This window comes from Ahaetulla prasina, chromosome 6, assembly GCF_028640845.1.
Source record: "Ahaetulla prasina isolate Xishuangbanna chromosome 6, ASM2864084v1, whole genome shotgun sequence".
NCBI lineage: Eukaryota > Metazoa > Chordata > Lepidosauria > Squamata > Colubridae > Ahaetulla > Ahaetulla prasina.
Window position 1 is genome coordinate 93,968,239 of NC_080544.1, and position 21,423 is coordinate 93,989,661.

At 42.3% G+C, this 21,423-nt stretch overlaps 1 long non-coding RNA gene across 1 annotated transcript; it reads right to left on the reverse strand.

Moving 5' to 3' along the window:
• Positions 1-308: 308 nt before the first annotated feature.
• Positions 309-13,194, reverse strand: LOC131200583 (uncharacterized). The gene is made up of 3 exons (XR_009155659.1): positions 13,087-13,194; positions 7,232-7,371; positions 309-428 (listed from the first exon to the last, which is right to left on the reverse strand). It is a non-coding gene; the product is annotated as an uncharacterized LOC131200583 (long non-coding RNA).
• Positions 13,195-21,423: the final 8,229 nt, after the last annotated feature.

Sequence of the window (21,423 nt, forward strand, 5' to 3'; positions counted from 1 at the left end):
ACAATCAACCAATGGAACAGAAGTTGCCTTTGGAAGTTGTGGGAGCTTCATCACTGGAGGCTTTCAAGAAGAGATCAGAAACGGTGTAGGGTCTTCTGCTTGAGTGGGGGGGTTGGACTACATGACCTACAAGACCCCTTCCAACTCTGTTAATCTGTACACATTAGACTGTAAATCTTTTATGCACTGAAGGAGATGTACACAGTCTTTTTTCATCCAAATCAATTCCCCAAGTCTGAATGAGCACAAATTGCATTGGGCTACGGGAAAACAAAAATCCATACATTTGGAGAATGTGACTTATGACCATTTTGCACCCTTATGGCATTGCAGCCTTCCTGTGGTCACGTGTTCAAAATCCAAAGGTTTGGCAACTGGTTCATATTTTATGATGGTTGCAGTGTGATCCCCTTTTGCGATCTTCTGACCTGCAAAATCAATGGGGAAGCCAGATTCACTTTACAACCGTGTTACTTAGCAACTTAACAGCCGTGGCAAGAAAGATCATAAAATGGAGCAAAACTCCAATTAACTGTCTGGTTGTGCAGTGGAAATTTTGGGTTCAGTTATGGTTATACTTCAAGGACTGTTTGCAGACATATTTATTTATTTATTTATTTATTCGCATTTTTATACCGCCCTATCTCCCAAGGGACTCAGGGCGGTTACAGCCTGATAAAAAACATACATATAGATACAGAATAAAACATCCATTAAAAAACTTATTAAATAAGGCCGAATATTTAAAATAGCAATAAAAATAATAAAACCCCAATTAAAACCAAATTCAAAATTTAAAATTCTAGTCCAGTCCTGCGCAAATAAACAGATGTGTCTTAAGCTCGTGGCGAAAGGTTCGAAGGTCCGGGAGTTGGTGAAATCCTGGGGGAAGTTCGTTCCAGAGGGTGGGAGCCCCCACAGAAAAGGGCCTTTCCCTGGGTGCCTGGCCGACGGCACCCTGAGGAGTCCTTCCCTGTGAGAGTGCATGGGACGGTGAGAGGCAATCGGTGGCAGCAGACGGTCCCATAAGTAACCCGGCCCTATGCCATGGAGCGCTTTGAAGATAGTTACCAAAACCTTGAAGCGCACCCAGAAGGTGTAAAAGATTTTAGTATAAAAGATACGTTTAAAAAAGGAAAATCATTCCTGACATATTCACCAAAACAATAACCTGAAAGGCAGAGATGGTATTCAGCCGGGTTTGGACTGGTTCACGTGAACCGGTAGCGGAAATCACAAGTGGGCCTGCCCCCCCCCGCCTCCCCACCTCGGCCATCCAATTTAGACACATTTTTGAGGCTGGGCTCATGTGTGGAAGGCACGTGCATGAGCAAAGCACATGCACGGAAGGCCAGGCACATGGGTGGAAGGCAGGCATGCGCGCGAACCGGGCTCAAGCATGCACAAAGTGAGCGTGCACACGTGCAGCAAACCGGTAGTAGCATAAATGTGAAATCCACCGTTGCTGAAAGGGATGTTGTTGACCAATGAACCCATCTTAAAATGTTAAGTCACCAATACCAAGCAGCAATGTAGCCAATTGGTTTGGAACAGTTAAAGGATGTGTGTATCTCTTTGTGCTATTTAAGTGTGGGGGTTTTTTTGATATTTTCCTTGGGGATGCAGTTTTGCCTGGAAAAACAGGCAACAAACATTTCTTCTCCATTGTTCCTCTGAGTACATTGCAATTTATCTCCACTCTATAGTTAATTTTTTTTCCAAGTTAAAAAGAAAATCAACAGGCTGCCTGGGCAATTTTTTCATTTGATTGTACAGACTATGGCATCTATAACTTTCCAGATATTGATGAAGTGCAAATATAATGTTAGACCTTGCTGGGACTTACAGTTCAGCAACATCAGCTACACGAACCCTGGTGGCGTAGTGGTTAGAATGCAGTATTGCAGGCTAATTCTGACGACTGCCAGCAGTTTGATTCTCACTGGCTCAAGGTTGACTCAGCCTTCCATCCTTCTGAGGTTGGTAAAAAGAGGACCCAGATTGTTGGGGGCAATAGGATTACTCTGTAAACTACTCAGAGAGAGCTGTAAAGCACTATGAGGTAGCATATAAATCTAAATGCTATTGCTATCAGGAAAGCCACAAAGTTTCCCTCCCCTGCCAATGAAAGTGCTTATTCCTTTATTTTTGACAAGTAACAGTTCCCAACCTCCAATTACTTTCCTTTCATTTGAAAAAAAAACAACCCAATCTTTTTATGTCTTCACATCCTCTGAAACCTCAAGCCAGTCTTGTTTTAGTTCCAAAGCCTTGTTGGCCACAGCAGCTGGAATACCAAAATGCTCAATAGAATCCCGGATAAGGGAACAGTTGTATTGTTAACAATCTGCTGAGTCATCCCATCAAATGATTTTTCTTCCCAATGACCATGTTTTGAATCACACAACAATGTGAATGAGAACATAAGCATCAGGCCTGCCACCGTCTCCCATAAATAAGGTGGTGTGTTTTTTTTCAAATCTGAGAAATTAAACAAAAAATGTGTTAGTGTATTCAGTTTGCAAATAGCAAACCAAACCATGATTAAGCCAACCGAGTTAACCCTTAGTGAATTGCTTCATTACCAAGGAAACATATTCCATTTTATCATACATTTCATGGCAACAGGACAAGAGTAGGTGGGGGGGGAGGGGGGAGGAGAAACATAACCTGGTCAAATAAGAGTAGATTTTGATCTTCATGCTTCAGAGAGTACTTTGTATCTTGGACTGTCAATCAATTAGCAGCCTTTCTCTCCAAGGGAAATGCTATTAGTTTCAAAATCTCAATGGGCGTTTGTTACAGGCTTAAATAACAAACGCACCATATACGAAGAAAACCCCAATGTAACTAGAAGATGGAAGCAATGACATTCTGATCAGTGCACAAACAGACCCATACTTCACACTAAACCTTAAAAACTAAAAAGAAGAAAAAAAGCCACACAACTGCTATGTAACATCCATCACAAGTGGCTGGGTTCCCACTACCCACTGAGCCACTAAAATAACCAATTCTCAGTGTCCGTAGCAAAAATTGAACCTGTTAAGTGTTGCTTTAGAAATCAAAGGCAATTAAGTGATGGGATAAATATAGCATAGCCATATTCACCTTACCGTTTTTGTTGGGAGAAAGGCCAAAATAATAGCTGATCTGGTGTTTGATTTATTAACATATAGTTAAAACCCTGTAATTTCAAACTTTTTCCATGTGAACACAGTCATTGAACAAACCTGCTTGGGCAAGGCTTATTTTCTGAAATGTCTTCTGACCTTTGCCTTCATGTCATCTCCAACCTATGAATAAGCAATCTTAAGATCTCTTTAGTTGTTCTAGTTCAGGGGTGTCAAACTCGATTTCATTCAGGGCCACATCAGAGGCCAGGGTGGGCGTGGCCAGGGTAGACGTGGCCAGCTTGATGTCAGGGGCACCTGTGGTTGTCAGGGGCACCTGTGGTTGTCTGAGCTCTCTGGTAGTGAAAACGGGCTCCCAAGCTCCATTTTCGACTGCAAGAGTTTCCTGCAACTCTCTGCCAGCAAAAACAGAGCTCGGGATGGCTACATGCAGCTCTCCCGAGCTCCGTTTTCAGCTGGGACTGCCTCCTGCAACCTTCTACAACCCCCTTTCATTGGCAGAGGCACCACGGGCCAGTCTTTCGCTGTTTCCAGGGCAACCCTGCAGGCCAGATCTAAGGACCCCAAAGGCTGGATCTGGCCCTTGGGCCTTGAGTTTGATACCCCTGTTCTAGATAATTCCAACACCAGGCAGCTTCAACATATGTGACACCCAGATTTCTTTGCAGAAAAACAGGTGCCAGAAATTGAGAGGGAAGAGAAACAACAGAGGCAGGCTAAGGACCAAACATTGGGGCAGAAAATGTCAAGCAGGTGTAGTTTTCTACTGTTTCAAGTATGGGTAGATACCCTTCACAACAGTAATGGGAAACGATTCCAAATGTGAAGAGTGATACAATGCTAAACGTATTTTTGTAAATAAAAGGAAAAGAAAGGAGAAATAATAACAGTCCTGTGGCTATCAGTTGAACTTCAGCCTGAACCCCAGTTCACTTCCAAAAGCAGGTTGGGAAAGATTCCTTGGGCAATATTTGGTATGTAGCTACCAACCAGTCCATAGACCATCACATCCCATCTTGGGGAACATGGTAAGACTACAGCTTCCAGGTTTCGTGGCCCAGCAAGTTGAAAGTTGGATAAAGTGTTTGAGATAATACTGAGCTGCATGACCCAAAGATTTAACTTGGTATCAGAATTTATTACAGTCATAATAGAGCAGAACAAATAAAAACAGTCAATATACAATGAAAAATTATAGAATAAAATCAAGAACAGATAAAAATCTATGATAAAATCCGGTCCATCTCGATAATACATGATCTAACTCAGTGGTGGGTTTCAAAATTTTTTACTACCAGTTCTGTGGATGTGGCTTGGTGGGCGTGGCATAGCTTGGTGGGCATGGCTTGGTGGGCATGGCAGGGGAAGGATACTGTAAAATCTCAATTCCCACCCCACTCCAGGGGAAGGTTACTGCAAAATCCCCATTTCCTCCCTATTATCTGGGACTTGGGAGGCAGAGAATAGATGGGGGTGGGGCCAGTCAGAGGTGGTATTTACCAGTTCTCCGAACTGCTCAAAATTTCCACTACAGGTTCTCCAGAACAGGTCAGAACCTGCGGAAACCCACCTCTGGTCTAACTACTAAAATCACAATCCATAAACTGTGTGGCTCGTAGTCAGTTTATTACTAATGGGAAAGGAAAAAGCAGTGCAAAAGATTTGCCACATTTATTGTATAAAATAGCTATGGTGGGTTTGACAGGTGTTTCCGACGAATCCCCAGTACTGCTCAAAAAATAAGACTGACAAATTGGTACTTGGTTTGGGAAATCTTCATAAAACATTTTGTTTTTGGCACCACATCTCAGATGTTAGAGACCTTGTTCACATTCCCAACTAAAGTCCCTTTAGCAACAGTACAACCAAGAGGGGGATGCTACAGATGTTCATCTTAATGTCTTGCTCAGTGTTGAACTGTTGTGTTTGTGAAAAAACCCATTTTTTCTCACTAATGTTCTTTTTCCATTCTACCTCATTGTTACCACATGCTTCAAACCAGAGTTGAAATCTAAAAATTTTCCCTACTGGTTCTGTGGGCGTGGCTTAATTCGTGGGCATGGCTTGGTGGTCAAGTGACTGGGTGGACGTGGCCAATAACAATAAATAATAAAAATAATAAAGTACACAAACCAATAAGTGGTACCAAAAACTAGCTTTCACACTTTACACACACACAACACAACACAACTGACTCACACGCACACACACACAAAATGCCACATACAGCTTTGTAAGATTTTGTGTGTTTGTGTAGTTAGAGTGAAACACTACAGAAACACACCAAATCTCAGAAAGCTGCATGAATTTTATTTTATTTATATTTTTAGATAAAAGCAGCTAAATTTAAATCTTCCTTAACTTTAAAACTTCCTTAACTTTAAATTGCTATGCCTAAAAAAAAAACCTCATAAAAACCGGGAGCATTTCACCCCTGCTTCAAACGTTTTTGCAGAACTTTCTGTAATGTAAACCCATATACTTTATCGTAGCCTTTTTCTAAACCAATAAATGTACAATTGCTTTTCTCACTTTCAGAAAAAAACAGAATTCAGAAATTTGGCTGATGTCATGCTCAGGCAGGTGTACAAACACTGAAGTCCCCTTGCGACTCTCTAAATAGTTTTAGTCTTCCTGACACAGCTGTCACTTGTAGCCAGTTAATACATTTGCACAGAAACAAAGCAGCAAACCAAATTCTGACACTTTGTTGGTTCAGAGCTGATTGCTGTTAATTAGCCAGCATGTCAAATTAGTCAAAATTACTCTTGGTACATTGATCATTTGAATCCATTGGATTTTGGATAAAGCCCTGACAGACGTGTAATAGCTAAATTTCCAGATAAATATTCAGACAACAATATGACAACATATGAGTGCATTACCCTAGTTCAGGGTGTCAAACTTGATTTCATTGAAGGCCGCATCAGTGTTGTGTTTGACCTCGTGGGGGTGGGGGTGGGGCGTGCCCAGATGGGGCATGGCGAGCTCGACGGCACTCGTGTCGGGGGTACCTGTGGTGGCCCGGGCGCTCTGCCAGTGAAAACAGGCTCCTGAGCTTTGTTTTCAGCTCCAACATCCTCCTGCAACCTTCTGCCAGTGAAAACAGGGCTTGTGAGGGCCGCCCACGGACCTCCTGAGCTTCATTTCACAAAGAGCCAAGTTTGCAGACCGCTGGCCTAGACAAGTGGAGGTTGTTGAGGTTCTTTCCCAAAGCTTGAAGGCTGTACAAGTTTGGATGGAGAGGAACCATTCCCAGCTCAGTCCAACCAAGAACTGGTCGGGAAAATTTTTAGATTTCAACCCTGGTTTGAAGCATGTGGTAACGATGAGGTAGAATGGAAAAAGAACATTTGTGAGAAAAAAATCCTTCGCTGTTTCCAAGGTGGTCCTGCAGGCCAAATCTAAGCACTTCATGGGCCAGATGCATCCCCCGGGCCTTGACAACCCTGCCCTAGTTCAATAATTTGAAAATGGTTTCAATATTTTGGCTTGATACTTGTGCGTTTACAATAAGGTAACAGGCTGGGGAAATCTTTTGTAGGTTATGTGGAGTGTTGCAATCCAGCCCCTTTACCAGAGGTGGGTTTCAGCAGGTTCTGACCAGTTCTGGAGAACCGGTAGCGGAAATTTTGAGTAGTTCGGAGAACCGGTAGTAAAAATTCTGACTGGCCCTGCCCCCATCTATTCTTTGCCTCCCGAGTCCCAGCTGATCAGGAGGAAATGGGGATTTTGCAGTAACCTTCCCCTGGATTGGGGAGGGAATGGAGATTTTACAGTATCCTTCCCCTGGAGTGGGATGGGAATGGAGATTTTACAGTATCTTTCCCCTGCCATGCCCACCAAGCCACACCCACCAAGCCATGCCACGCCCACCAAGCCACACCCACAGAACCGGTAGTGAAAAAAATTGAAACCCACCACTGCCCTATACCAGTTGAATCAAAATTAAATATCACTGAATTCAATGTTGCTAGTCCTTCCTCAATGATCACATCAGCACATCTATCACTAAGCAACATAGCCATTAAGTGAAATTTCATGTGGCCATGACAGGCTTACAACCCCATTTCTGCTGTGGTCATTAAGTGACCCACCTGCAGTTGTTAAACAAGACATCAGCGGACTGTGACTTGTGATTTTATCTCCATTGACTCTGCTGTGGGATCCTGCAGTGGTTATGAATACCCATCAGTTACAATGCACCTTGAATCTTGATCATATGATGACAGGAACACTGCAAAAATCGTAAGTAGGGAATTTGGTCATAAAGTTACTTTATCAGCACTGTTAGAACTTTGACTTGTCACTAAACAGGGCAGACATTAATTATGGACTACAGGTAGTCCTTGACTTATGACCATAATGTATCCCAATGTTTCTGTTGTTAAGTGAGACATTTGTTAAGTGAGCTTTTATGACCTTTCTTGCCATAGTTGTTAAGTGAATCACTGCAGTTGTTAAAGTAGCAATGTTGTTAAGTGAATCCTCATTGACTTTGCTTATCAGAAGGTCGCAAAAGGAGATCACATGACCTTGAAACACAGCAACAGTCATAAACATGGATCAGTTGCCAAGCATCTCGATTTTGATCACATGCTCATGGGGATGTTACAAAGGACATAATTGTGAAAAATGGTCATCAGTCACTTTTTCCAGGGCTGTTATAACTTTGAATGGTCACTAAACAAACCGTTGTAAGTCAAGGATTGACTGTACCTGTAATCTTACCTGCAAATGCAAGACTTCAACCAGCATTTTAGAATTATTGCTTCACTTTATGAACCCCCTAACTCAGGGGTCTCAGAGTTAATTCCTGACTCTGGGAATTAAAGGCCACAAGTCTGAAAAGAGCCAAGTTTGCAGACCCCTGCCCTAACTCTACCATCAGTTATGCAAAGTGCAATATCAGAATCTTTTCAGCAGAAATAATTTCTGGGCACTAAGGAAGATGCGGAAGGCAGCACCGTTTGTTTTTTTTAAAATCTTCCTATTGGTGCAATTTCCAGCGCTCTCCCCCATAACAACCAACATTGCTCCTATATTTGCCTTTGTCTGCTATGAATAATCCTTTTTTTTTTTTTGGATGAAGAACACTTGTAAAACGTGAAGCTTCAGGAAAAAAAAAACCTATCTCCTCCAGCTATATAGTAATAGCTCCAAAAGCAGGCAGAATGAAAAGATTAGATGGCTCTTGTTAATCAGAAACAAAGAGTCACACAGGGGGAATGTCATGTTCTTTGATAAGGGCTTGGAGGATTAATGCCTCTTCTGTTGCTACTCCATCTGATAGCAAAATATATGTGATGGTGGAGGAGGAACGTGAAAAAGGGAAGAGCGTCACCCATTACCACTGAATGATAGTCAAGCCTATGATTACATGTTTTACCAATGGAAGAGAATATTTGCAGCTCATGATTAAACTTTGGAATCCTTGGTGCTCTCTGAGTTTGGTTCAAAGGTGGTATTCAGCCGGTTCGGAACGATTTGCCCGAACCTGTAGCGGAAATCAAGGGTGGCCGGCTCTATGCTATCCTATTTAGGCATAATTTTGAGGCTGGGCGCATTCGCGGAAGGCAGGCATGCCCTCAAACTAGGCATGCGTGTGCATGAACCGATAGTAACATAATGTGAAACCCACTGCTCTTTTGGTTGCTTTTCTGCAGACGTTTCATTCTTCAGTGATGAAGATATTACCTAGTTGGGTAATAAAAAGTTTGTAAGAAAGCAACCAAGTTTAGCATCAAGGAGTCCACGATTAAATGCTGGTAGCTGAGGGTGGAAACTACAAGACGGCCATTTAAGACTTGCAGAATTCTCCATGGGCAAGTCACACTGAGGCCTCCAGCCGGATATCATGCAAGAAATAATATTGAGACAGCATCATTGGAAATGGTTTCACATGCTACGCAGCTACATAGCTGGATATTCTGCTGTATGTGTGGAAACAGGTTAGACCAGGGGTCTCCAACCTTGGCAACTTTAAGCTTGCTGGACTTCAATTCTGGGAGTTGAAGTCCACCAGGCTTAAAGTTCCCAAGGTTGGAGACCCCTGGGTTAAACCGTCTCCAGTTCTCTCAAGCACTCACATAAAGCCATGCCAAATGGTTAGGGTGGCTTGTTATAATGGACTATGTGGTCAACCCATCTGCAGGAAACCAGACCAAGAAAGGTATTTTGGAGAAGATTGGGTTTATAGATGGTATAATTTTATGGCGAATAGCTCCTGATGTTTTAATTCTGCAATGCAATTGCTTCAGTAGAATTCTGGCCAACCAGTGTGAGTCCATAGCTGTTGTAGAGAAATTTATCTTTTTTTCTAGCAAATTTTTTTAAAAAAAACTTCTATTTGTTTCTCCTTTAAATCAGAGGAGCTTTGCGAGATGAGGAAGGGAAAGAAAAGAGATTTCTTCCCAGCTTCAAAACAAATGTGAGGAATACAATTGCCACTGAGTAAATCACCAACATTTCTACAGGAAAGGAGGTTTGGTTTAGAGTTTTTGCAATCCAAAATTAACATGATGAAGCCGGAGGTGGGCTTTCAGATAATTTAACAACCGGTTCACCAAGTGCAGAACCAAAAATGTGAGTGTGCGTGTGTGGCTTCCGCACTTGTGCACGGCTTCAAACACCCGGCAATTTCATGCATGCGGCTTCCAGCACACCTTTTCTGGCAGCCGCGGTGAGTAGAGCAGGCGAGGCGTGGAAATCAGCTGGGCTGCATGGGGTGGGGTGAGCGAGCCAGCGAGTGAGGTATATAGATTGTGATAGTGCCGGAGTGGGTGGGTGGGCCCAGCCAGTGATCGGAACTACCGGTTCTCCCAAACCGGTCTGAACCGGTAACAGCCCACCTCTGGATGAAGCCATTATCTTTTCTAGGGGTTATATTCAGGGCCATTCAAAGTAACACCGTATTAAAAAGGTAAAGGTAAAGGTTCCCCTCGCACATATGTGCTAGAGTTCCCAACTTTAGGGGGCAGTGCTCATCTCCATTTCAAAGCCGAAGAGCCAGCGCTGTCCGAAGACGTCTCTATGGTCATGTGGCCGGCATGACTAAACACCAAAGGTGCACGGAAGGCTGTTACCTTCCCATCAAAGATGGTCCCTATTTTTTTACTTACATTTTTTACATGCTTTCGAACTGCTAGGTTGGCAGAAGCTGGGACAAGTAACGGGAGCTCACTCTGTTACGTGGCACTAGGGATTTGAACCACTAAACTGCTGACCTTTCGATCGACAAGCTAAACATTGTATTAACTACTTGTAAATCTTTAATAAGCATATAATTTTTTTAAGCCTGTGTCCTATTTATTTTTCATCTTCTCTTGTTTAGAATAGAATTTAGCATGCTCTGGTTTTCTGCACTTATAAACCTGCTAACCTCTAGGGCCTAGGGGTTAGTGGCTGAAGAATTTGGGGAGTAGAAGCCTACCCATCTTAAAGCTGTTCAGGCTGAGGTTCAACTGATAGCCACAGGATTCTTATTATTTCTCCTTTCTTTTCATTTTATTTACATTTCTGCCCTCTTATTCCAGCTCCAGTAATGATGAAAAACACAAAACAAACCTCCAGCTGTAAGCTTTTTTAATCCCTACAATATTTCTTAAAGAAAAATAATAAATAAAAGGTGTTTTTTATTTTCTTTCAGTCAAGCATCTGCCTCCAGAATACTTTTTAGAAAAATAATACTTCTAACCACCAACTTTTCTCCCCTCCTCTTTCTTTCCACTGTGCCAAGCTTCTTATCAATGAACCTGAAATATATTGAGTTATTATTGTCAGGACTGAATGATTAAGCGTGCTTGTGATATTATATTATATTATTGCTCAATTACCTAGGCCTGACTGTTGATGTTATAATTCTTGCAGACTTAATTGTCAATAAAGTAGCAGATAAAATCTCTGTCTGATTCCAGTGTTTTTTGCTTTAGTTGAAAAGATACAACAAATCTCTCTCTCTTTTTCTGTCTCTCTCTCTCTCACGCACACACACATACATTCATCTTGATTTACACTTTCTAAAATGGAGTTTCTGCTTGATCTAACCAAGATACACTAGAACAGCGGTCACCAACTTGTGGTCCTTGGACCACTGGTGATCTGCGAGAAAATTTTGGTGGTCCACAGAAAAATTATTTGCATTTTTTATAATGCACTAAATCAGGGGTCCTCAAACTACGACCCTGAGACAGATATGTGCAATGAATGTTTATGTTGCTGCAGAGAATCTCCCTCTTCGGGGGCAGAAATTCTGACTTGGGGTTTGTTTCAGGCTCCTGATGCAGGGCTTGGGCAAAGGCTGGAGGGAAGTGCCACTGGTGGCAAAGAGCTGGAGGGCCTTGTTCCAGTGGGACTGCATCATGGCCTGGAACTGACTGACCATCTCAGCCCGCTGAGGCTCCAGGCGCCTGTACCTGGCCTTGCACTCCCTTGCACTGTCTTTCCTTTGTTTGCAAAGCCTATGCTCGTAGTCCTCAGTGAGGTGCTTCTACTGACTCTCTTTCTCGGTCAGATCCAATTTGAACTGAGCCAGCTATTTTGCCAACTCTTTTTCATGGTGGCTGCTTAGCTCCAAAAACTGCTTCCTGTTGGGGCCATAAGGAGCCCGGGTGGGGAGGCGAGGAGTGGCTGGGAGGGGAGGTGCAAATAGAGGATGTTGAAGTGCCCCTCAATGTGAGAGATATCAATTTGGCCACGCCCACCCAGTCACATGACCACCTAGCCACACCCACCCAGCCAGTCATTAGGCAGATCGTATTAGTAGTCCGCGGGATTTAAAATTATGAATTTAGTGGTCCCTGAGGTCTGAAAAGTTGGGGACCCCTGCACTAGAACACAGGTGTCAAACTCGATTGTGTCACTTGACATATTGTGACGTATCCCAATTTTTTTGCCTTTGCGGAGCCAGGGTGGGTGTGGCCTGTGCATGACCCATCTGGCCCATGGGCCGCCAATTTGACACCCCTACACTGGAACTATCATAATTCTGCTTCCCACCAACCTACCACGATTCTGAAATATTAAAGTTCTGCTAAAAGGTGGGGTATCTCTAGCAAATGTACTGCTGCTTTATAAAACTAGGTTTCAGCATTCCTTTGGAGAAAATATAACTCAATCTGAGGTCAACATGAAACAGCAAACAAACCTGGCTGACCTTCGGCCTCGGAAACTTTATAAAGTTGGACCTGATTAATGGCTGGATGTGATACCCTGAAGATAACAAAGGGTTCTAAACTTTCTTGAGAAGCTTATAAAATGTACTGGAAGAACTCAATGGCTAGACATTTCCATCCTGTTGCAAAGAAAATCGCACAGCCATGCTATACATTTATGATAGTGGAGAAATCTATGGTTAGATGATTCTACTTGTTATTGCTTGCTTCAAGACAGGGACCCTTTGGATTTCTTTATGGGCAGGATCTAGAATATCTTATAGATTTTCTTATAGATAAATCTTATAGATAAATCTTATAGATAAATCTTATAGCATTTATCTTATAGTGCTTGTAGATAGAGGCCCCCTTTACTCTGTGAAGCAGAACATTCTAGCTACAGAGGGGTTAAACTGGTGGCCAACGGGCCGGATGCGTCATGCACAGGCCACACCCACCCCAGTTCCGTGAAGGGGAAAAAATGTTGTGATGTCATGTGACAGCAACGGAATACCAGTGAATTTGACACCCGTGTTCTAGCACCTTGTTGGGTTAATAACAATCTAACTTATCTGAAGAATAATGGGGAAGTCCAAGAGCAGGGTTGTCAAACTCGTGGCCTGGATGCGTCACACGCTGCCCACGCCTGGTTTAGTGAAGGGGAAAAAAGTCACGATACGTCAAGTGATGACGCCGTAATGAAACGAATTCGACACTCTGTCCAAGTGGGTAAGGAAAGAAAGAGAATACAGTCAATAGTGAAGGAAGGAAAGCAACCAGAAGTTAAGCTTAACACTCACCGAGTCTATTCTGTATATTAAACCAAGCTTACAATTTTCAGGATGTCCCCAGTTTTGAAGAAAGCCACATCTCGTTTATCCGTGCCTCTCACTGCAATCCAGCTGTATTCACTTCCACCAAGACTGAATGAGACTGAGCTCATTCCCTTGCTATCTTCGGCAACTGCTGCCCATCCTTTCCCCAAAACAAAATTTAATTTCCTGCCTAGGTACAAATGGACTCAGGCAATTTTAATTACAGCGATAATTATCCTCACTCCATTTCAGGGCCACCTGACTTCAGTTTCTTTAAGGCCTCTGCTTCTCTGCAGAGACCTGCTCAAGTCGTATGATATTTTTTTCCCCCCTCCTGTTCCAGAAGATTGCTTAACTCCCATCGTCCCATTCATCTGTTCTTCTCGGTTTCATTAAAAGTAGTTTTATAACTCGGGCTACCACTTTTCTCTGGAGCTTCCATACAGAACTGCTGTAGCGTAGCAGTAAAGGAGAATGCAGGAAAAATGATTCAGAATGTATGGTAGAGGAAGCATAGCTCCAAGGCCAGAGGGAATTCAATGAACCAAGCAAAATGAATCAAAGGGAACAGTACTCTGATCCTTAGCTGGAGGCTCAGAGTGGTATATTAAATTTCCATTGAAAACAGCCCATCTGCTCAGGCAGCTGTGTGTCAGATTATCAGTATAGTGTCTGACTACAAATGACAGCTATGTTCCTAGTGGATGAAATGCACTATATAAAGCAATCTTGTATTTAAGAAGCCTTTACCCTGGAGCTGATTTGAGAGAAGTCAAGTACCTTGGGCACTTAATTTAATTTTGGAATGTAGAATTATGTTTTTTTTTTAAAAAAATCTTATTTTGTCTTTATATACCACTTAGAATCTTTTGGATAAGGGTATTTCATAGGTTAAAAAAAAAAGCTGGGCAGAAACGTTCATAAGGAGTTGGATGGTTAAAGGTAACGGTAAAGGTAAAGGTTCCCCTCGCACATACGTGCTAGTAATTCCCGACTCTAGGGGGCGGTGCTCATCTCCGTTTCAAAGCCGAAGAGCCAGCGCTGTCCGAAGACGTCTCTGTGGTCAGGTGGCCGGTATGATTCAATGCCAAAGGAGCACGGAACACTGTTACCTTCCCACCAAAGGTGGTCCCTATTTTTTCTACTTGCATTTTTACGTGCTTTCGAAACTGCTAGGTTGGCAGAAGCTGGGACTAGTAACGGGAGCTCACCCTGTTACACGGCAGCACTAGGGATTCAAACCGCCGAACTGCCAACCTTTCAATCGACAATTCAGCTGTCTTAGCCCCTGAGCCACCTTCCGTTGGATGATTAGGAGATGTCATTCTGAAGGTGGAAGTAAGCAGGTCCATAGAAAGAAGGTAGAAAGATAGAAGAAAACCCTGGGAAAAAAGAGCATTTTGATAGAGTTGCAACTGTACCTTTTGAAATTTCTCCCTTCCAGTTTTATGGGAAGAGCATGTGGCTTATGTCAAAAAGACATAATATCTATAAGCAGCGGTGGGATTCAACCAGTGTAACAACCAGTTTGCTGAGCATGCGCTTCATGCACACTCGCCAAACACGTGCTCTGTGTGCACGCAGTATGTTTGGAAACAGCTCTAAAACTTACCTTCTACTGCAGCCCCGCTGAGTAAAACAGCTGAGGCACGGCAATCTGCTCTGCCCCGCCTATCAGCTGGGCTTCAAACAAAGGAAATATAGGTTGGTATAGCTCAGGGGTGGGCTAAGCTGATTGTTGGAGTGAACCGGTTCACTCTCAGCTGATCGTCGGAGCTACCAGTTCGCCCGAACTGGTCCGAACCGGCTGAATCCCATCCCTGCCTATAAGAATGTCTATGGATATTCTCCATCATCCAGGTCATCGTTGTCTCAAAGGTGCTTTTTCAAAAGGCAACTGGACTATGTCTTTTTCTTAAGGAAGAAGATGTTTTGCTTCTAATCTGAGAAGCTTCTTGGATGAGAAGCAAAACATTTTTTTCCTGAAGGAAAAAAACCCAAATCCAGTTGCCTTTTGAAAAAACACCTTTGAAATACCACAAGCATCTTCTCGTCTCAAAGAATAGGATGGACCAACCTCACTGCCTCCAGTTGTTTCATCTGTTTCATCTTTGTTCTTCTTCCTCCAGCTGACAAAAGATGGTTTCATTCAGGCAGGACTTGGGCTTTTGAGCTGAAGCATTAGTCGTGCTGCTTTATAAAAGGAGAAAAAAAAATCTGACCTCTATGGATGTTGTGTTGTGAAAATAAATTTTAACTGGTGGATGTTGTTTAATTCTTTATGGTTGTATTGTTAATTGATTTGACCATCCAGCATTCATATCTAACAGAAGACTAGTCCAGGGGTCTGCAAACTTGGCTTTTTTAAGACTTGTGGACTTCAACTCCCAGAGTTCCCCTTTGCCAGCTTAGACCCCTGGACTAGTCCATCTCCTGGTTTCTACCTTGATGCCTTAACTACTACACCAAACTGACCCCAAACTGATTCTTAACCAGTTAACAATTAACCTAATATGCATTATTTTGCCTTTTCATCAGAATTCTTTCTGACTCCAAATAATGCAAATAATTTAAAAACAGAGTTTTGGATGGTTTCTCTGAACGGAAAAGCTTTGCAAAGTAACAACATTCCTCGGTTGTATACTTAATAAAACCAAAATAGTCTATGAATAGCATTTAAAGTATTATAATAGAGTCATCCTTTAGAGAGACTACATTTTCAACAAATGATTTCAATTACCATGTAATGCCCATGTTCCAATAAAACTATAAAACAGTTTTCTTTCTTTTTTTTTTTTAAAAAATGTACAGCCCTATTTCCATTTCTATCCAACAGAAATTTTTGGAGCCCTTCTTCAAGGTGAAATTATTCTGGCCTGATTCCCATAACAATGAATATTCAAAGACTTTTAAGCAAGGAGATGCTTTTATGTAGGCTGGCATATTTCATTTGAGTGGCTGTTAAACAAAGAGATGAATTCACTAAAGGTTCACAAAACCAGCTTTTATTTATTTTTATTTACTGTACCAATAATGCTATATAGGTTTATTGGATTAGTGTGTATGCTAATGTAATTTAATTATGGTTGGCTATGCTTAATGTCTGCTTTTTATGACCCAAATCAAAATAATAAACAGATGGAATTGAATTGAATTTGACTTTAAAAACGTAGAAATCTGGCATGTTGCAAAGCAAAGCACCAGCTTATAACACCATCTATTTTGCCAAGAATATTTATGTATTCTGCATGAAAATAACCCTCCCCCCTAACTTGATAGGCTCCTGCAGGGGAGCATTTTGCTTGGGAACTCTATCTACTTGCATTCCCACAAAGAATAAAGGTACACATCGTATAAGGAGGATCAAAAATATCCAGAGAGTTGGTCTAAAAACTCAAAATTCCAACACTCAGATCAAAGCTCTATCTACTTATAAGTCAAGGTGGCTGCCATAATGGTACAATCAAAGCTCCACTCAGTTCTGGGGCTGACAGGTGAAGCTTAATTGCACCATCATGGCTGCCATCTTGAATGTTTGGACCATACTGTGCAGACATCCCTGAACAGGATTCTAGATGATTGAAGTTTTTCAACTAGTTATTTCCCTCGCAATTGTTATTTTGTGAATGTATGGGCCCCTTTCCCAAATAGCAGACTTGCACCAATTCTCACATTTTGCTCTAACTTTCAAAAATGCCCATTAAACCAAAGAGATTAAGACACCTCTGCCAGAGAGAGAGAATTTGGGGCCATTTCCTCAGCTTTGATTGGACAGCTCAAGGCTCCTGTCTTCTACAACAGCTTCTAACTTTGGCTCTCTTTGTGGAAAGTTCCATACCTTTCAGCAGAATGTAAAAAAAAAATGGGCTCCTACCTCCTCTCATTGTTGTGTCAGTAAAATTAGACACCTGACACTGCAGGCTGTTTGCACAGACGGTATTTTTGCAGTTGGTCTCCCTTCAGATGAAAATTTATTGCCTTTTTTTAAAGCATTCTTTTGAGTACAGATGGTCTTCTCCTTTTTATTCCTGGAGTTCATGTTTTATTGCCCAGACTGTTTACTCTCTCTTCATACTCTCTCTTCACACATGCAGTACTTCACACATAAACACACGCACACAGATACACATGCAAACTAGTAGTACTCACTAAGAAACATAATGTGTTGTGATCGTCAGCATTCCAAAAGTTAATGGCAAATATGGATTAGAATAACATTCCTCTTAAAAATCAGAAAATTTCTAGCCCTTCAGCATGAAAACCGGATGGGACTAGAACTTCGCCTCAGCCTACACAATTTATCGTTGAGGGGGAAAATAGGAGGAGGAAGGAGCATTAAGTATGTTCGCCACCTCGAGTTATTTATAAAAAAGCAGGATTTTTTTTTTAATGTAAAAGTAAGAAGATGAAAAGTATATACCTACATCTTACATTTATTTTTAACCAAGTCCCAGAATAGTTATAAAAAGCAAAACAAAAACATTCTAAATTTCATTCCTATCTATCTTCCAATTAGACAATAAATAAATACTAATAAATACACAAAATAAATAATCTAAGCAAACAAAGGACAACCTGGAGAATAAACCCCTATTCTTCTGAAGCTCTTCAAAATGAGCCTCTTCTTTTTTGAGATTTCCTTCAAAGGAACCTTCATTTTCTCCATTGTGCACGCCTGACAATTAGATTAGCATCTAAAACCCCAACAGGAACTGCATGTATGCTAGCCTCACACTAACTGAATTTTGGCTTGCATCAGGGGTGAAATGCTCCTGATTTGGACCAGTTCGGCCGATCCGGCAGCGATCGTAGTGGGTAGTTCAGGGGACCAGTAGTGATGGTGATGCGAAGCTCTGCCCACCTGACTGGTTGTTGTTACTTTCTAGTTTTAACCAGGAAGTAATGTGTTTTTTAACCCTCTGCGCATGCGCAGAAGGTTTTGCGCATGCACAGAGGGTCTGCGCACGCATGTGATGCATGCACATGCTTGAGCAAAGCGAGCCCAGCACGTGCACTTCCGAACCAGTAAGGAAGGGTAGATTTCACCCCAACTTGCATTAAATGCAACCTGGTACTCATTTATAACTTGCACTAATTCATGCCTATAGATATTCTCAGTCATCCAGGGTGTGGTTGTCCCAAAGGTGCTTTTCAAAAGGCCATTGGACTTCCTTGGGTTTTTCTTTTGAAAGCATTTCGCTTCTCATCCAAGAAGCTTCTTCAGTTCTGAAGTGAACTGAAGACGCTTCTTGGATGAGAAGCGAAATGTTTTCAAGGAAAAAAAAACCCAAGAAGTCCAGTTGTCTTTTTGAAAAACACCTTCGGATCTCCCTAATTCATTTCTGCTGTGTGAGCTGCATTGGGTACCTTTTGTCGTGTCCCACTCCTCCGCTGACGGCTGGGTCAGGGAAATCCAAATCAGGCGTGCCTCTGCAGCTCTGCCAAAGTCCTAGCAAAGTCCTCAGAGCAGGCAGGAGACCAGTAAGTGACTTCAGCAAGATATGTTTAGACTTTGCCTGACTCAGAGAATGCCAGAAAGCAGGTCCTTTATATAGGCCTGCCTCTCCCTTTATATAGGCTCCATGACTCAGCACTTATCCAGGCCTGCCCCTCCCTTCCTTCTGTTGCCTCCGTCTATCAAGTCTTCTGACGCGAGGGTCACTCCAGTCTGCAGCTGTTGGCAATTGACCTCCCTCAGGCTCACATGCTGTGGAGGAGGGGGAGGGGTCTAGTTGCTCCCTTTGCCTGGGCATGGAGCCAGAGCTGGGGGCTGGAGATACTTCCTCCTCTTCTGCCTGTCTGGGCATGGAGCCAGGGCTGGGGCCGGGAGGCATACTAGGACATTCCTCCGTGTTCGGAAGCAGATAAGAAGGCCCCGGCTGTGGTGAGATCAGACGAGACACAACACCTTTAAAACCCTTTCTGGCAGGTCATCAGGTTGCCTGAGGAGCCACCTTGTCCAAATTCCATCAACTTGTCCCACTGGTCAGGAAGAGAAGGCATGCTATGGACCCCATCGGTTAAAGAATTTCAACTGGCAGCTCTAGGAAGAGAGCCTTTTGTGCCATTGCTCCCACCCTCTGGAACAGGGGTCTCCAACCTTGGTCCCTTTAAGACTTATGAACTTCAATCCCAGAATTCCTGGCTGAGGAACTCTGGGAGTTGAAGTCCACAAGTCTTAAAGAGACCAAGGTTGGAGAACTCTGCTCTGGAACATCTTGCCCCCAGAAGTGAGATTAGTCTCCACAAGCGTTAAAACCGTAAGTGGGATTCACTTACCTTGCCTACTGGTTTGCAAATGTGAGCACACGCCCACCTGCAGCTCATGCTCAGCCATCCGTGCTTGCACACAGCCTCCAAAACGTGGCTAAAAAGGATGGCATTACATCTGGGTGGGTGGGGAGAACCTACCACAGTCGCCACTATTGGTTCTCCCGAACCGGACAGAACCTACTGAATCCCACCACTGAGTAAGACCTAACTCGGCCAACTAGCACAAGGGTCGAAGAGTGGTATGCAATCTTGGGAATGGTTGGGGGCTTGAAGGTGCTCCCTCCCTCCATTTAAACTTTTTTAAAAAACTCTATTTTGAATTCTGTCTTTTTAACTATATCTTTCTTGTGCTGTTTTATGTTTCTAATCTGTAAACCCGCCCATGGTCACTTAAATAGTGAGATGGGCAGCATTTAAGTTTGATAAATGAATCTCATGTTGCACTATTTGAACTCACATTCATTGAATCTAATTTTACATCTTGATTTTCTCACCCGCTAAGCCTTTAAAACTGTGCAGCCATTTAAACATTGCAGTTGCTGACCTTCTATTTTGTGAATAACAGCTTGGAGGATAGTTTTGTTTTCCTTTCCTACAAAAGACCAGCCTCTCTCTTTTCAGTTAAAGAAAGAAAAGCAATTGCAGAGTAAGTAGAACAAAATAGAACAGAACAGAATAGAACAGAACTTTATTTGGCCAAGTATGATTAGATGCAGAAAGAATTTGTCTCCAATGCAGAAGCTCTCAGTGTTTACGCAAAGCAACAGAGTAATAATCATAATAATGATGACACTAAGCGGAAGTAGTAGAGAAGGACAGCTATGTTAGTTTGTGGCAGAATAATAACGATAACAACAACAACAGCAGCAATAGACAAAGTAGCAACAATGGTGCATTGGAAGATCTGCAAGAAATATCATTTGCCTGTAAGCAAGAACTGGTGGGACCATAAAATAGAAAAAGTCATAGAAAATGAAGAAGTTAAATTGCTCTGGGATCCAGACAGACAGGCACATAACATCCCGGACTTAACAGTTGTTGATAAGAAAGACAAAAAAAAGTCTGAATAGTGGATGTGGCAGTGCCTGGAAACAGCAGTATAGAAGAGAAAGAACTGGAGAAGATAACAAAATACAAATACCTACAAATAGAAATAGAACAACTATGGCAAAGGCAAGCAAGGGTAGTACCAATAGTAATAGGTGCCTTGGGTACAGTCCCAAAACAACTGGAGCACCACTTGAACACCATAGGTATTGACAAATTTGCCATCAGTCAATTGCAGAAAAGCGGCTTTACTTGGAACTGCTTTCATCCTGCGACGATATCTGTAATACCGTCAAACATCCAGATTTGCCTATTCCAGGTCCTTGGTAAGGACTCGATGGTTAGACAAAAATGCCAAACCCAGTCTGAACATCTGGCTGACTGTGCAATGAGCAACAGCAACAACAACAACAACAACCTGTATCAACCTTCAGCTCCAGTCAATGATATTTGTGATGCATTTTTAAATGTTCAGTTAACTGAGTTTCATGTTTAATGAAGAAGAAGAGGAGGAGGAGGAGGAGGAGGAGAGGGGGGTCATTCATACATGGATGACTTAAAAATGTATGCAAAAAGCCCCACTGAACTTAAATCAATACTCAACACAGTTCAACTGTTCAGCAGCGACATCAAAATGAACTTTGGACTTGAAAAATGTGCTATATTATCCATGCAGCAAGGAAAAATGGAAAAAAATAGAAGGAATAGAACTGGGAAAAGGAAACATAGTAAAAGCATTAGCAAAGCATGACGGTTACAAATACCTAGGCATATTGGAAGCAGATAACATCTTAAATGGAAAAGTCAAAGAGTCAATGCAAAAGGAATACATCAGGAGGGTTCGCAAAATATTAAAAACAAAGCTGAATGCTGGAAACATAATTAAAGCCATTAATACATGGGCAGTTCCAGTGATACGCTACTCAGGTGGATTCATCAACTGAATTTTGGCTGAACTGGAAAACTTGGACTGGAAAACACGGAAACTTTTGAATATGTAGC